Consider the following 18,011-nt stretch of genomic DNA (forward strand, 5'->3'; position numbering starts at 1 on the left):
ATGCTAAACCTAGATTTATAAGATTGATTCTTCTTTTGCAAGAATTTGATTTTACAATACTAGATCGAAAGGGAACTGAAAATCAAATTGTTGATCATTTGTCCAGGCTTGAGTTAGAAAAACCACTCTATTTTGAAAAAGAAATTAACAAACAATTTCTAGACAAAAAACAGTTCAAAATTAATGAGTGGCATATTCCGTTGTATGCCGACATTGTGAACTTTTTTGTTAGTGATATTATACCCTATGGAATGACATACCAACAAAAGAGGAAATTTATTTATGAAGGTTAGACTTATTTTTTGGATGACCCATTTTTATATGAACAAGGAAATGATCTGATTATTCGAAGATGTGTACCTTTAGAAGAGACTTATGAAATTATCCAAAAATGTAGTAATTTTGATTTTGGGAGACATTTTGGTGTTGATAAAACAACATACAAAATTTTACAATCTGGATTTTATTGGCCTATTATCTTTAGAGATATTAATGCTTATATTAAAACTTGTGATAGATGTCAACGGGTAGGCAATATTTCTAGAAGAAATGAGATGCCCCTCAATTATATGCTAGAAGTTAAAATATTTGATGTTCGAGGATTAGATTTCATGGGACCATTTATACCATCTTTCGAGAATTTATATATACTGTTAGCAGTGGACTATGTATCCAAATAGATAGAAGTTGTAGCCTTACCTTGATGTGAAGCTCAAAGTGTTGTAAAGTTCTTAAAAACAAACATATTTTCTAGATTTGGGATGCCAAGAGTGATCATAACTGACAGGAAAATTCATTTTAGAAATGCAATAATGGAGAAATTATTAAAGAAATATCATAAAATTATTAAAGAAATATCATATAAATCATAGAATTGCTACTACTTATCATCCTCAAATAAGTGGTTTGGCTAAATTATCCAATCGAAAAACTAAAAGGTATATGTAACTAAAAAATATGCATTTTATCTGTAAATCCAACAAAAATGGATTGGTTAGTCAGACTTGTTATAGGACTGTGGGCTTATAGGACTGTATATAGAACTCTTATAGGAATGTCCCCATATAGGTTAATATTTGGGAAAGCTTGTCACTTTCCAGTTGAACTTGAGCTTAAATCATATTGGGCGATTAAAGAGCTCAATTATAATTTAAAAGATGCTGGTGAGAAAAAGATTATTGCAATTAAATGAGCTTGAAGAGATAAGGAATGAATCTTGTGAGAGTGCTTACAAAAAATTTTCAGCCAGGACAACAAGTTTTGCTATATAATGCAAGGTTAAGAATATTTTCAGGCAAACTTGTAAGTCCAGGTTGATGGGCCCATTTATTGTGATTAAAGTTGATCCTTATGGAGCTGTGGATATTAAAGATCCTAAAACTGATAAAGTGTTTAAAGTGAATGAACATAGAATGAAACCTTAGTTTATAGTAGATCAGTATAAATTTAACAATCGAATGATGTTGGGTCAGCCAGAATAAACACTGGTTACATCGGGCTATGTAAAACCAAGCGCATTGTGGGAGGCAACCCATAATTATTAGTGTGTTTTTGCTTTATTTGTTGTTTTTTGTGTGATTAAGAAAATTGGGATAGTATTTTTGAGACTATTATATGTTAGTATTGATTTTAAGATTTTGTTTAATAGGAGGCAACCCATAATTATTAGTGTGTTTTTGCTTTATTTGTTGTTTTTTGTGTGATTAAGAAAATTGGGATAGTATTTTTGAGACTATTATATGTTAGTATTGATTTTAAGATTTTGTTTAATAACCTAGACATGTTAGAATAAGAATTTAGATGTTAAGTTGACAGATGAAAAAATAGAATGAGAATTTGGATGTTAAGTTGACTAGTGCAAAAATATGCACTGGCGCTTAAGCGCGATAGTTTAAACACATGTGCTAAATTAAGATTCTAGAAGGTTTAACCGCCAATTTGTTTATAAAAACATGCCAAAAAAGTTCCAAGATGTGTCTAGGAGTTATTAGAAGGATTTAAGCCTATAAATAGAAGGGTTTTATGAAGGAATTTTACCCCAGATCATTTTCAGCCCTAAAGTCTATATGAGAGAGATATTTTGAAAAGATGTTTTCATGGGAGATGGATATGAAGAAGAATGAAGAGACTATGAGTAAGAAATTCATTAGTCAAAGTGGACAAGAAATGTACAATGATTTTTTAGCTGTTAGTATCGAAAGAATATCAGGAAAGATCAACAAAATTGAGACTATCATGACTTTACTGGAGACCAAGGTAATTGAGATTCATGCACATGTTGAGCTTATTAGATGAAAATTGAAAATGCAATTTATTCGTACTAGTTATATAGAGGAAGCAGATAAGGAGATGTATCTGAAATAGAAATGGATTGAAGAAGATAGTATCAGAGCTCGTCACCACCGTCCATTTTATCAAATTTATATTTCGATTACCCAAGGAAAGTCTAAAGAAAGACCAGAGTTTGTCCCATCAAATGAAGAGTGGAATTAAGTAATGTGTTTGAGTTTGTTTGTTAGGAGTCATTGTGTTTACGTGTTAGTGTTTATTTTTAGTGTTTATGACTTTTATGTGTCTAATTGTTTAAGTTTGTTAAGTGTTTGTAATTAGAAGATTTTTTATTTAAGATTATTTGGAGTGAGAATTAAGTGTTATATGTCCTTGTACTAGTTTGTGAATGAATGTATATGTTCGTTTTTGTGAAAATTCATGTTATTTTTGTCTCGAATTGAATTGAATTGAATTATAGAGAGAATTTTAAAAGAGAGGAGAGTTGTAGGAGATGAAAGTAGTCATTTAAGTGATATAAGACCCTTTAGGGGTGGTATACTTAGGCTAATAGTGAATTTTATTTAAATTTAAAAATCTCAAAAATCGTGGACTGGCGCCTAAGCGCCACATTCTCATGCTTAAGCGCGATGTAACCCGAGACGCAGGCGCCTAAGCACCACTTACCTGCGCTTAAGCACCGGTTCACGAAAACCAATTTGCAAACAGTTAAAAGTGAAAATTAAACCCAAAAATTGCCCTTTTCACCCTCTCAGTCATCTTCTTTCTCTCAAGTTTGAAATTTGGAGAGCTAGGGCAAGCCATTAAGTGGAGATTTCTTAGTGGAGTTAAGCAAACTTTGCTAGATTCGGATTTCTTAAGGTAAGAGCTTTACTTCTATGTTAAAATTTTGCATTTTCACCATGTATTTTGAGTACATTTTGAAGAAGTCAAAAATTCAATAGTCATGGTGAAAAATGAGAAAAAATCTATGGAAATTGCATAGGAAGTGTAGTTTAAACTTTTAGAAGTTTAGTTTAGCAGTTTAGACTTTTTTTTGAAGTTATTGTGGAATTTTATGAAATTGTAGAATGACACAAAGAATGAAGAGGAGTAAAGGAAAGAACCATTTTAATTCGAGCAAATTTGTGAGTTCAAAAGCTCAAGATAGGTATAGTGATGCTTTGCAATCACGAAAGCTTATCCATGAGCGGTGTTTCAAAAAACCAGGTGGATCTGTAGAAAATTTGATCATTTGCTGATAGTGGGAACGATTTTGTTGTTTTTCTGTTGTGGCAGTTATTTCTGTAGTTCGGGAGTTTTATGAAAACCTCCCAGAAGCTGAAGAAGATCGCGTCATGGTTCGAGGACAATTGGTAACTTTTTTACCTGAGGTAATCAATATATTTTACCATTTTTCACCTGAGACATTATGTTTTTATGCAAACTATAGTCCTACTGAGACAGAGCTAGATGAGATTATTTTCTATTTGACTGTTGGAAGAGGACTCTGGAAGATCACAAATGAGAGGAGAGTCAACTATGCCACATCAAAGTTAAGTGCACCTTTGAAGGCATGACACTATTTTATTTCAGTCCGTCTATTACCTATTATATTCAGGAAAGCAAGCTCATCAACATAGGAGGTTTGATTTATCAGACTATCATCAGTTCAGCCACTACCGCTACTAATGCAGGTCTGGGATTTGCTTCCTTGATCTTTTCTTTATGTGAGCAGGCTTGAGTGAGATATGATAGTTGGGAGGAAGTACTGTTGCCTTTGAAGCCAATTAATAGTGTTAATGTGAAGTCATATTCTGAGCATTCTATTTTTGGCTGGAGTGGAGGATTTTCAAGTAGTTATGGAATGGAGACTTTTGCTGCTTCTACCTCTGCTACTTCTACTTCTAGACCAACTACCTCAAGACCATCTACTTCTAGAAGTGAGTCTACAGAAACTCAAACTCAATTATTATAGAAGATTATGAATAATATCAACTAAACCGCCGATAAGGTAAGAAATTTAGAAAAATTTGCAGACCACATTGATGGGTACAATATAAGAAAAAGTGATTATGAAGAGAAATTTCATTCATCTCTGGAGAATCTCATTAGGGGTAACCCAAGAGTGCAATTTCCTCCATATCCTAGATACCCTAAATATGAGCCTACAAATGTCTGGAATAGAGTGATTTTGAAGATGATGAAGAGGAGGACTGAATGATTTATTTTTATGTTTGTAATATGTGTTAGACTATGTGCTTTGGACTTGAGATTTGTGATGTGTTGTTTATTGTTATGTTTGGAACTTAAGATATGTGATGTGATGTGTTTTTATGTGGTTTTGACTTTTTACGTTTGCATTTGTGAATTTTTTTGGACCTTGTGATGTGTGAGACTTTTATTTTATTTAATTGTATTGTGATGTTGTGTTTTGTTAGTAGTTTGTTTTAAAATTCTAGGGTAGTAATTGTTGATGTGTGTGATTACTGTGTTAGTTAGTCAAGGATTGAACTTGATTCTATGTCTTGTGAAAAGTTGGAAATCTTGCTAACTTTAGTTATAAACTTTAATTTCCGAAAGCTGCTACCCTGTATTTTTCTTTTATCATGTTAGTGTGTTTGTTTTTATGTTAAGACTGAAAATCAAAATTAGCGTGTTAGTTTGTTTTTATGTTTGTACTCACTACTTAGAAGTCTACTGAATCTCCACATGTTGAATTGAAATGAAAATAATAGAAAATTAATTAAAAATAAATTTTACTCCTGTTTTTAGTTTTATGCTTGTATAATTATAATATAAAAATTCCTGTAAGCATGTTATTTCAAATTTTCATTCGGGGAAGTGGTGAGGGTTGAGGGGGGGGGGGGGGGGGGATGAAAAACATTTTCAAAACTTATTTTATTTATTCTCAAATGTGCTACAAGTAAATTTGGTTTGAAAAGAAAAATGATTATGTATATGAAGTTATACTAGAGAAGTAAAATTTAATTTTAGAAATGAGTAAGAAAATTTATTTAAAATTCTGAGTAATGAAGAAAAACTTTCAGTTAAAAATTTTTAGTGTAGAAAATGTTAAATATAGTGTAACTATCTTTAGTAAGAAAAATTGTATTTTTGAAAAATTTAGAAATTTAAACTTTTATTTTTAATACTTAAATTTCTTTTGTTGAAAATAATTTTCAAAACTAGTATTACATTTTTAAGTAAAAGATTATATGAGGACTTTGTTTTAGGGAAGAAGAAGTTGAATTCAAAATCTTTAAAGGCTTATCTAGATATAGTAATCATTGCGTGAAAAAGAAAAAGAAAAAGAAAAAGAAAAGGAAAGTAAGGGAGGAGAAGCTTGAGGATTAGGGTCTAATCAAAAATTGGTTCCACATTTGATCTTTTAAAGTATAAAACTTGAGAAACTCTTAAGCTTAAGGATATAATATAGTAAGTAAAATTATTCTTAATAATTTTTTTTTAAGTGGAGATAATAAAAGGACTAAATTCTAAACTTGGAGAATCTACAATATTTCTGAATTAGATAGGAACACATATTTTCATCCTTCTTAACATTAAAATTTTCTGAACTTTAAGTTGGTCTCATTTACTGAATATTTTTTTATAAATTGGACTACTATATTCTTACATCTAAATTTTAGAAACTGCTAAAGAAACTTATATACATATTATACTTATTTAGTTTTTAAAGATTGAAGTGTCACTTGAGGACAAGTAACATTTTAAGTTTGGGTTATTTTGATACACCTAAAATATATAGTGTTTTTAGACGCATTTTTATACCTATTTTTTAGATATTGCGCTTTAATAGAAGGTATTTATGTGTTTTTTTTAGGTACAAGTAAAAAAGTTGAAAAATGCTAAAAAGAGTGAAAAAGGATCAAATTTGGAGCAAAAATGTGAAATTTGTGTCAAAGTGTTTCGATGCCTAAGCGTCAGATCCTGCGCTTAAGCACCGGTGAAACAAAGAAGGTCGTGCTTAAGCACTAGAGGCCTTGAGCTTAAGCGCCAGAGGCAGTTATTTGGCGATTTTCTTCATTTGTTCGAATTTTGAAGAGACATTTGAGGCACCTATTAGCTAAATAAGGTGGTTATGACCACTAGGAACGAAAATATTATTAAAAAGACTTGTGAAAGGAGGCATCCCATGGAGAATACATCAAATTTGGACACATTTTGAAGAATTTCCAAGGCACATCTTGCAAAATTTATAAAAGAAGGAAGTTGAGACATTTGAAAGGGGTGCTTGAAAGTTTTGAAAAGAGCTTGAAGAGGAGGAGTTCTAAGGACTTTTGAGGGATAGTTTTGGAGAGATTTTCAGGCACCACACAAATTTACTTTATCCTTTTTATTTTTAGTTTATTTTGAGAGTGGTGTAAAAGAGAAGAGATTCAAATAAACTTCAAGAGTTTGGTGGATGATTTGAGATAACTTTTTATCTTTTGTTTTTAAACTACTTTTTGTTTTAATTGTGATTTCTTATTGGTTTGACAATGATTTCTACTTTTAAACGAAAGTGTGGTTTTGTTTTCTCCATGTATTCTGAGTAGTTTTCTCTATCTTTCTCCTTAAAATGATAAGTAATTAAAGTGTTGAATGAAAGTTGTGGAGAGTATTAATCTTTAATGTTGGAAGAAGTTGTGATGATTTAACTCCATGTACTTCATTTACTTCTTGATCTGGCCCATCTAGATGTTAAAATTTGTTGCGAGAACATGTAAGAATCGGGATGGTTTTATCTCAGTCAATAATTGGAATGAATCACATGAGTTTTTTTTCCCCAACTTGGTTTATTATTTTAGGTTCTGATACGAGATGTTAGCCCTCAGGTGGAGGGAATCGAGGGAACTCTACAGTGAAAGCTGGTATCTTCCCTGCCTAGCCGGTCTTCAGAACTATTCAAACTTTAGATTAACCAATATTCTTTATAGCATCTCTAGTAAGGGTAAACAATATAATTGCTCCTATTTGGTACAACACAATTAGCATACTTCCACAACAGAATTCCTATACTTATTCTTGATTCAAGAAACAGAGAAAGATATTTTCATATCAAGTGATTTTCTTTTACATAAACTCAAGTTATCTTATTTAGTTGTTATTGTTTTGTAAAAATATCAAAATACCAAAAATAATTGAATTTTACTTATTAAGAAAATTTATATAGTTTAGGTAGTAGTCTTTTTAGAATAGAAAGTTTGTTGTTCAATATTGCAGATTGCATAATTACCATGTGGGTTCGATATTCAGGTTTTAATCAAAAAGTCCTTTATTACTTGATAATGATATGTATACCTGCGTAGTATCCTAATATATATAAATTAAAGAGTTAAATTCTTATTTTATTCAGGATCAAGTTTTTGGTTCTGTTGTAAAGTAAGGAAATATAAGTAAAAAATATAATTAAAGTCATTGTTATATTGTTGCATATAAACAGTCAGGATCAAGTGTTCAGAGGACCGTTAAGGCCATGATTATAGAGATGGCGTCTATTGATAAGATTCCTAACTAGGAGGAACTCGAACTGCCTGAGACCTCTCCTATCCTTTGAGGGAGTAGGTTTCATTCACTGATAGATACCACTAGATATGAGAGCATTCATAACATTGGTGCTGCTCTACCATCACCTCATGGTCATGGGAGGAAAGGGAAAAGCCCCCTCCTATCAACAGAGTTTGTAAAGTATTTGAAAGATTGGCTGCTAAAGAAGAGTGTTCAGTTGGTGAATTACTCAAACAGGTAGGATACGCAGTATCACCCCGAATGAAGAAAGAGATTATGAAAGATGTCAGATTTTCCCGTTAGTCCCAAAGATCAATTAAGGTTCCATCAACTCATATTTCTATTAGATTCCTCTTAGGAAGCCGAGTTAGCACCGCTTCAAATACCACCGTCGTTGTTCCAGGGCATGTAGAATGTTCACCGGCCAAGTCACGTCTAGGTCCTAGAATACTACATGTTGTTGTTCATAAGGATGTTCTTAGAAAGATAAGGGGAAGAAGTTTCCCGATGATGTACTTGGTTTGCACTGCGTGGAGCATGCCTCTCTTCGATGCACTGATGCCTCTACCGAGGCACTCCATCTCAAGGCATCACCGTCAAAGAAAAAGGTATGGATGTCTAAGGTTATCGCACCAGTACCGTTTAATGAGCCTGCATGGTGAGTTTATTGAATGAAGCAATGGTCCAAAGTATTGAATGTTATTGTAGCTATTGCTACCAAGTTCGATGTGCGGAGGGAGGATGCTCAAGAGAGTCCTCCAAATCTCAAGATAATTCAGGAAAGGATTATTGAAGAAAAAGTTGAAAAGCTTAGAGCTAATATTTTCAAATCGGTCAGAGAACGTGGGCTGACTATCAATGATGAAGATTTTGACTTTATTGATTACCTCAATGAGGAATTTATGGATATTAATGTCATCAAGTCTAGAGCTGCGACATCTGAGTGTGAAGCCCAACCACTTGTTGAAGGGAACGTCGCAGATGACTTGCATAGGGCTATTTTGTTAAGAGACGAATAGATCAGCCAAATGAAGAAAAGAAAGGAAGAGATGGCCGCCATCATGGTCGTCATTGCTACAATGCATGGATGATCCCAGTCACAACAGTCAGCTTCTCCAAAGGTGAATCACTCAGAGATTGTTCACATTATAGACAAAAGCAGCAAAGTTGCCTCCGCTAACATAGACGATCAACAGAAGAAAGATTCCTCCCAGAGTGTAATACCTGGGAAGGATATCAAACAGTTGGTTGAACAGCATGTTCGGGAGGCCTTAGCCCAGTTTAAGGGTGGTGCATCAATTTTAAATGGTAGACCTTACCCAGAGGAGTTCGATGTCATACCCTACCCTAAAGGCTTTGTGTCACCAAACTTCACCGAAAATCTTCGTCAATATATAACACAATTTTGAGCCAGTTGTTGCGACACTGGAGGTAATAACGAACTTTTGTTCTGTCAGTTTATCAGCAGCTTATTAGGGATTGCATTTGATTAGTATGCTAAGCTACCCAATAGATCAGTGAAAACGTTTGCCGAGTTGGACCAGTTGTTTTTTAAAATATTTGCTGGAGCGCAACACTATGTTACAATAGGAAATCTTATAGTTGAGTGGCAGAAGTACAAGGAGACCTTGGTGGATTTTATCTTGAGGTAGAGAAACTTAAGCATAAAATGTAAACCTCAGCTACATAAATATCATGCAATTAACATTGTACTCAAGAGCATACATGGGCCAGTGGCTTTCATGCTTAAGGGACTCACAATCAAGTCGTTCAAAAAGTTACTCAGCAAGGCTAGCAACTTGTGAGAGGAAGTAAAGCATATGGAATCTCAGGAAAAGACAGAGAAGTCTAGAACAACCAAGATATTCAAGAAGAGGTTTAGGATAGTGACAACAGTTGACAAAAGAAAGCAGCCAATAAAGATTTCAGTTGAGCAGTCCCATCAGGGTAACCAGAAGTCGTAACAGCATGGCCAACCCCAACGTCAGCCTACTCAGCATTATGGTCAATCCAGCCAGCAGCAGTAGAGGACTTACATTATAGATAGCACATAGAGTCCAACAATCGCACAGCGGATGAAGAGAACATACTCCTTCAAAAATGAAACCATGCCAAAGATGTTCAAGAGTTTGATGAAGAGGTCCATTTTTAGATTGCTCGAGCCAAAGAAACCAAATGAAGTTGATAAGAAGGATCACCATAACTATTGTCCTTACTAGAGGCTACTTGGACATACCATAGAGGGCTATTTCAGTTTTAAGGATTAGCTCGAGAGGAATCTTAAAGACGAGAATATAACAATCCAAAAAGAATATTTAAAAGAACTTGAAAGAGGATCTGTAAATATGATTTTTCCCAAGCCAACCACTAAAATAAATCCTTATTTAGACAAAGGTGGATGGAGCATAATTTGGAGTAGATCATCCAAGAAGATACTCAATCAGATTCAAACCAGTTCAGCACAAGCCGCTGCTCAAAGTCTACAACTGTCATTCCCAATTTGGAAATTTAACCGAAAAAGCCACCGCAACTGGACAAGAAGAAGGACGTGATTGTGCAGACCGATAATGCAAGGGGTAGGATAGGGGCTACCTTTGTTAGATTGGTTGTCTTAGATTCGGGAGAGAAAATCCTTGAACCCCTAACCATGTATGATTATCTTTTTTCCCCTCCGGGGTCTTTTGATTATAACGATTACTATTTTAGCTACATTTTAACTGTCTCTAGTGATGACATAACTGACTTTAATCAATATACCCTCGATCTCAATTCCCAAACTGATCCTTAAATCATACTTAAATCTATTTGGCACAACACAATTTGCACAACACAATTTGCATACTTCCACAACAGAAATCCTATACTTATTTCTGATTCATGATAAGAAAAGAATATTTTCATATTAAGTGCTTTTCTTTTATATAAACTCAAGTTATCTTTAGAAGTTAATACTTATTTGTAAAAAGCTAAAAAATACCAGAAAAATTTAAATTTTAATTACTAAAAAAATATCTTTTGTTTAAGTAATTGTCTTTTTGAAATAGAAAGTTTGTTGATCAATAGTGCATAGTGTAAATTTTTCCCGTGGGTTCGATATTCAAGTCTTCATCACAAAGTCCTCTACTACTTGATAATGATACGTATACTTGCATAGTATCTCAATATATATATAAATATAAATTAAAAAATTAAATTCTTATTTTCTCATGATTAAGTTTTTGGTTTTGTTGCTATGTAAGGAAACATAAGTGAAAAATATCATCAAAGAAATTGTTATACTGTGCACAAAAATAGTAATTGGGGATCAGTGCTCACCAGTCAGGGCCAAAGATGAAGATGAAAATTAAGAGACCAAATATTATTGGCCAGCAATGATATTAGGTTGCATGGATATAGCTAGAAAGTGTCACCTGTGTCAACTGCCTGCATGGAGAGTTCTTGCACCAACTTCTGAATGTGCTACACCCAACCATTGCCTCGTGGCCATTAGAGTGTTAGGGGCATGGATATAGTAGGTCAGATAGACCCTCCATCTTCTAAAAGACATAGATTCATTCTCATAGATATGGATTAGTTCTCCAAGTGGGCAAAGGTAATGACATTATGAGAGGTTATAGTGCATCACATTCTGCAGTTTTTCAAAAGTCAAATTATCTATCGTTTCGGCGTTCCGCGCAAAGTTATTTCCGACAACAGGTTAGCATTCAAGAGCACCAAGATCAACAATTTTCACAAGCAGCTTGGGATAGATTGGAGATACTCTACGATTTATTACCCCAAAGCAAATGAACTAGTCAAGGCCTTCAATAAGGCGCTTGTTCCAACTTTAAAGAAAACATTGGACGAAAATGAGAAGGGATGGCACAAGAAATTGTTAGAAGCTTTGTGGGCCTAGTGGACAATGTTCAGAACTCCTACTCAATGTACACTATATGTGCTCGTGTATGGGTCTAAACCCATACTTCCACTGGAAGTTCAGCTACTGTTTCTCAAAGTTTCCATCACTAACTAAATCACAGTTAAAGACAATGTCAAACTCAGACTTACAAAATTGGAAAGCCTCGAAGGAAAATGTTTAGAAGCACAACACAATCTAGAGGTCTACTAAGCGAAGATCATCCAACCTCACAATAAATTGGTCCGCCTAAGGTCATTCAATATCAAAGAACTCATACTCATTCTTAGGAGACCTATCCTTGCACACCAAAGAATAGGCCTAAATTTTTAACCAACTTGAGAGGAACCATTTGTCATGGAGAAGGACTTTTCCGGAGGGTCCTACCTGTTAATGGATTTCCAAGATGAAAGGCCCATGCTACTGGTCAGTGGGCGTTATTTGAAGAAATACTATACAACGTGATGCCCTCCGAGATGAATTTTTAAAAGTGATACTTATTCTGGGGATGGCTATTTGGCCAGCATCTGTGACTAGGTCCTAAATTTTGAAATATGATCAATTTTAATAAAATTAAATTTAAATTTTGCACTTTTGAAATTATCTATTAATTTTGAATTTCATTAAATTAAGTTAAATAAAATATTTGAGCGTGTAAAATTTAAAATTTGCTTAATGATAATTTATTTTTGTTCTTACTAGTGCAAAGTATCAACACTTTGTCGTTTCCTCTATTCTTTGTAGAAGAATGTCAGACTAGAGGTTGATCTTTGCTTTCAAAGATAGCTTAAATCTTGCACTTGATAAGGAGAAGGCAGCATAGGGCGGCGTTGTAAATTTTGACTTGGACTACGGTCAAGTCAATGTAGACTACGAAGGCCTCCTCATGAGTATAGTCAGCCGCCAATAAGCAAAAGAACTACAACCACTATTTAGAATCAGTGTCAGGGAAGACTCCTCACTTGAGAAGAAGAAAGCTGAAGGAATACATTACTCGATGGAGGGAACTAGCCAATTCCAGTCTATGATCAGTAGGCTGACAGGAGACTTGGCCGGTGCTAATGAAGAAAGGGTTCCAGATGCGCATTTAAAAAGGATGGAGTGCAAAAATGCTAACAGGTGTAAACACATAGCTTTGGTTATCTTGGAGAAGTGACATGCTAAGGAAGACACTAGTGGATTATGTTCAATTCATGAAGAGGAGGTCTGTGGTCCAAACTTGAAAGAAACTTCCACTAGTCCGCCGATTACAAAGGACGAGCCAGAGACATTTACAGAGCATAAATCTTCAGGGATCCCCGATGAGCTTTGTGTGGGATGCCCCATGTTTAATGCAAAAATCCCAAAGAAGACACTGTCAACTAGAGCCTTCACAATATGCCCTGAATGTAACATCCTCTACTTAGAGAGGTACAGGATGTTCGAAGAATATACAGCTGCCAACATGAGGTTCAGGAGTGCTGAGCACCCAGATGTTGAGCCATACATTCCAAAATTTGTAGAGCCGAGACCATCTTGGATTCCTTCAGAGATTCATTCAGAAGTGTAGCCCCAATAGTTGTAGATGATACCCAGATCCGAGCTTGAGAATATACGTCGGGTCCAACAACAAGAGTTTGAATACTATAAGGAAATTCAAGGAAAGTTCGTTAATATCCTAGAAGGATTGGAACAACACACTAGAGTATTCTTAAAAAATGATGAAAGAAAGATTTTGGATTGCGTTTTTTATCTCAGAGACAGAGGCTGGGCTGGATTACTAAAGAAGAAGACCTATGCTAAGCCACAGAAATGGATGCATGAAAAAGATAGGATCACCATCCAATGTGGCTGCTGTTACAACTTTGTCAAGTACAAGCTAGGGACCCCCCCCAGCATCTTACGGTATGATGAGGTAGATCCACTGCCATCCACGATAAAAAGAATGATTAAGAGAATGGTTAGATGGAGTGTACTACCAGTAGATTGCATCCCAAACAGTTGCATCATCAAAATCTATGAGGAAGGGGACTGCATACCTCCCCACATTTATCATCACAATTTTGCTAGACCTTTTTGCACAGTATCTTTAATGAGTAAGAGCAACATCCTATTTGAAAAAGTGATATATATGGTTGAACCTGATGATTTTAGAGGTTTAGTTGTCATTCCACCATCGGTTAATTCAGTACTGATTCTAAAAGGAAATGGAGCAGACTTGGCGAAACACTGCATTCTTGGAGTGCCACGCCGCAGGGTCTCGATTACATTGCAAAAAATTGATGAAAATAAGATACCATATTAATTCCAACCAGATCTATAACTGGAAGAACTACAATCATTTGAGTTGTGAAATACCTGTACCTGTAAGTGCATGCGAAGCATGGCTTAGAAGGTTAGCTTGATCACTAGCTTACCCCACGGGATGGATAGACATACAGATAGAAAGTTGGCACTCTTTTGTATTGTATTAGAGTAGTAGATATAATATATGATGTTTCAGATGTACTCAGCAATGCTGTTTAATCTTGATAGTTTCAACATACAATCAACTTTGCTACATATTTGAAGCAGAATTAACGAAGTTTCTTTCAAGATTTCAGCATATTTGTTGAATTGACATTTTGTGTGATTGATGAAAAGCCGCAGGATTATACGTTGGCCCCAAATTATAACAAACAAAGAACGATATAAAGAAAGTCTAATAATAATACTAAATTAAAAAATAAAAGGTTAATTGATGAAAATTAAATCTAAAAACATATCCTAATAAAAAAATGATTATGAAAATAACATAAGAAAAGTGATAAAAATGATAAACTGATTCATCTCGAATTTGAGGTTCCACACTTTGCACTCTCGTTCCCACTGTCTACATGAATCTTTTCACAATCCCCCAAATAGTTTAACACTCCTCAAAAAAATCCCACAAATCTTTTTGCACCACTGTCAATCTTCACATTCCACATATTCATAAACTAAACACCACAAATTCTCTACACTCTTCTCACAATTTTCTCAGTGTCAGTACCTAATTTATGATTATCTTTCTGCTACCTCTTAGGTTGGATGTGAGTCCCTGAGCTTTCCTTCTCAATGTCGTTTGTTACATCTTCGATTGTATGTGAGTCCAGAGCTTTCCTTCTCGATATGACAAATCTTCAAGATAGGTAAAAAATGACCTTAAATAGAGCAAGGCATCATATTCTCATTTTTCGAGAGCTATCTAAGGCCACCTTAAATGGATTAAGGCATCCTATTCCCATCTTTAGGGCATCTGATTCTATACAAAATCTTTGAGATAGATATAAGACCACCTTAAATGGAGCAAGACATCCTATTCCTATCTTTTGAGATCAGTCTAAAACCACCTTGAAAGAAGTAAGGCATCTGATTCTCTATTCAAATCTTTGATATAGGTATAAGGCCACCTTAAATGGAGTGAGGCATCATATTCCCATCCTTCGAGATCGGTCTAAGGCCAACTTAAATGGATTAAGGCATATGATTCTCTACACAAATCTTTGATATATGTATAAGACCACCTTAAATGGAGTAAGACATCATATTCTCATCCTTCGAGATCGATCTAAGGCCACCTTAAATGGAGTAAGGCCTCTGATTCACTACATAAGTCTTTGAGATAGGTATAAGGCCACCTTAAATAGATCAAGGCATCCTATTCTCATCCATTGAGATTGGTCTAAAGCCACCTTCAATGGAGTAAGTCATCTGATTCTCTACCCAAATCTTTGAGATAGGTATAATGAGATAGGTATAAAAAATCTTTGAGATAGGTATAAAACCACCTTAAATGGAGCAAGACATCCTATTCTCATTATTTGAGATCGGTTTAAAGACATCTTGAATGGAGCAAGGCATCTGAAGATCCTAATTTACACCTTACTAGTTTTCTGGAATTGTGTGCTACTTTTAAATATGGGGAAACACCAACTCAATTTTGTACTAAAACATTTTTAAATTACTTAAAAACTTAAGTTTGGGGGGAAGAAAATTTCTTTTTTAAAAAAAGAAGTAAACTATTTTTTATCTGTCCTTGATTAACAATATTTTTAAAATTAATTTAACATGACCTGAGATATTAAGATTTAACTTTAAATGACTATACTTACATTTATAAATATTATGATAAATTTAAGTAAAATGTTTTTAATAATAAAGGTAAATTCTAAAGTTAAAATATATTTAGTATGATAGGATTAGACTATGTTTTCTATTTAAAGTAAAGGAAATTGTATTTTTGAAGTGTTAATAATTTTAGAGTTTCATGTAAGAATAAAAGAATGAGACTTTATGAAAATCATAAACTAATATGAATTTATAAGGTGAAGAGAGGTAAAGGTTTTGACTTTAAGAAGATGATAGTGATGTTCAAAATAATTAAAGGCTATCCAAATATATTAATTCTCACTTGAAAAAGAAAAAGAAAAGAAAGGATTAAAAGGATCCTAAAAGTTAACCTGAAAAGAAAAGAAAAATATATAGGATTGAAAACAATCCAAATGAAAAAAAGAAAAGAAAAGAAAGAAAAAAAATATAAAAGTGAGGAGAAGTTTGAGGTGATGCCTAATCAAAAATTGGCTTCACTGGACCTACCTAGAGGGAAAACCTAAATACATTCCTGAACTTATATTTATAAATTAACATCTTTTATTAATAGTGTTCTCATGAAGTTCCTATCATTTTTATATTCTAAGTGACTTGATATTACAACATATAGTCATTCTTGAAATGAATAGAAAACTAGAATCTTAAACTTGATGACTAGATAATCTGGTACCTACAGAGTTATTTTAATTACTTGAATTTTTTTTGAAAATCTCAATATGATATTTAATTAAATCAAACTTATAGTATTTTTAAATTAAAACTTTACTACAATAGAACATAACTTTTATGTAGTACTAAAATTACTTGAGGACAAGTAATAGTAAGTTTGAGGGATTTTGACCAAAAAAAATATGTTGAGATTTTCATACCTATTTTACACTGTTTTTGATGATATTGCACTTTAAAGAAGGGTATTTTTGATTTTTTGTAGCAGGTATGATTAATTAATGTCATTAGAGCAAAAAGATGCAAAAACGGTGCAATTTGGAGCAAAAACGAGCAAGAAATGAAATTTTGCTCTGTCACCTTTCGATAAGTCTTTCGATGCTTAATCTCTTTTACACTTCTTGCATATTTTTGAATGAGATCGCACTTTAAAGGAATGTTGTTTTCATTCTTATTTCGTATGGCTATCTGTTAGGAACACAACGCAACTAAAATGGGGGCAAAACGGAGCCAAACGGATCGAAACGGTGGAGCTGCGCAGTCTGCTCGCGGCGCGCCGGCGGCGCGAAGAGGGCGCCGACGATGAGATTTAACCGAGAAGACCAAAAAATGACAGAGAAGCTCACTGAGGGTGCCCTCAAGCCCGTCGACGGCACCCAGGATAACCATGGACCGACTTTTGGCGGTTATGGGCTGAAATTCAACATATTTGGACGCTTTTTGAAAGGGTTATTGTGGCAATTCTTCAAACTTCATCCCTACACTTTAAAAGAACGAATTTAGGTTAAAAAGGGGGATTTTTGTGAGAGGAATGTTAGGAAAAGTGTGGATAAAGTTTAGGGTTTCTAGAATAGGAGTAGAAAAGCAGATTTCTACCCTTTTGGAGAGATTGGAGATGAGATTTTGAAAGAATTTGTAAGGAGGTGTTCTAGCATTGCATGGATCGGCAGGAGAATTTGTGGGATAGATTTTCTTCTTTCTTTCAAACGGAAAAAGCTAAGTATTGTGTTCTTCATTATCTTATGATTTTGTAAACACTTATCTAGTGGATTTGCTTTGATGAAATGAAGTTTTACATTGTGTTTTCTTCGTGCTTTGTGATGTGTTTTTCTTACTCTCTCTTCTTGTTTCGAAATAATGGTATGAGAAGATTATGTCATTGTTTTCATTTTACTTTTCTCTTGTAATGAGTAGAATTCATGTTTAAGATTTTGTGATGCATGTTAGAAGTGAATTTAATTATAAATGTGATGGTTTTTTCTTGTACTTTATTTACATTACAATAAAGGCATGTTGTAGTGTTAAAATTTATTGTAATTTCATTGATCCGAAAGAGTGGTGTAATTCTCAACAAAGTGGAACCACATTCAAATTCCATGGATGGTTAAGTTCACGGGAGTTGAGTGCAAATAAATAGGGAAATATACTTTGATGGGTGTAGAATTGGAGATTTTAGGGTGACAAACTAAAATCCCCAATTCGGTCCTATTGTTTGAGTACTGAAGCGGAGATGTTAGCCCTCAGGCAAGGGGAACGTGGGAGCTCCGAAGTGAGAGCCGGT

The sequence above is a fragment of the Phalaenopsis equestris genome, unplaced genomic scaffold, assembly GCF_001263595.1.
Source record: "Phalaenopsis equestris unplaced genomic scaffold, ASM126359v1 Scaffold000002, whole genome shotgun sequence".
NCBI lineage: Eukaryota > Viridiplantae > Streptophyta > Magnoliopsida > Asparagales > Orchidaceae > Phalaenopsis > Phalaenopsis equestris.